A 215-nucleotide genomic window follows, 5' to 3' on the forward strand; every position below is an offset into this window, starting at 1 on the left:
CGCAGACAGCCTGGCCCCGTCCCTCTGGGCACGGCCGAGTCTGAGACGCTGCAGGAGGCTGTGAGCAGGGACAGGAACGTTCTAAAAACTCATCAGGCGACTGATGACAGAAGGTTCAAAACCTATTTTCAATTTGCAAGTTGAACTCCAGAACCTGCTCCTGCGGCTGCGGCAGCATCAGTCCCGGGCGAGTCTGTGCCGTGATCGCACGGGAG

This window comes from Myotis brandtii, unplaced genomic scaffold (assembly GCF_000412655.1).
Source record: "Myotis brandtii unplaced genomic scaffold, ASM41265v1 scaffold426, whole genome shotgun sequence".
Taxonomy (NCBI): Eukaryota; Metazoa; Chordata; class Mammalia; order Chiroptera; family Vespertilionidae; genus Myotis; species Myotis brandtii.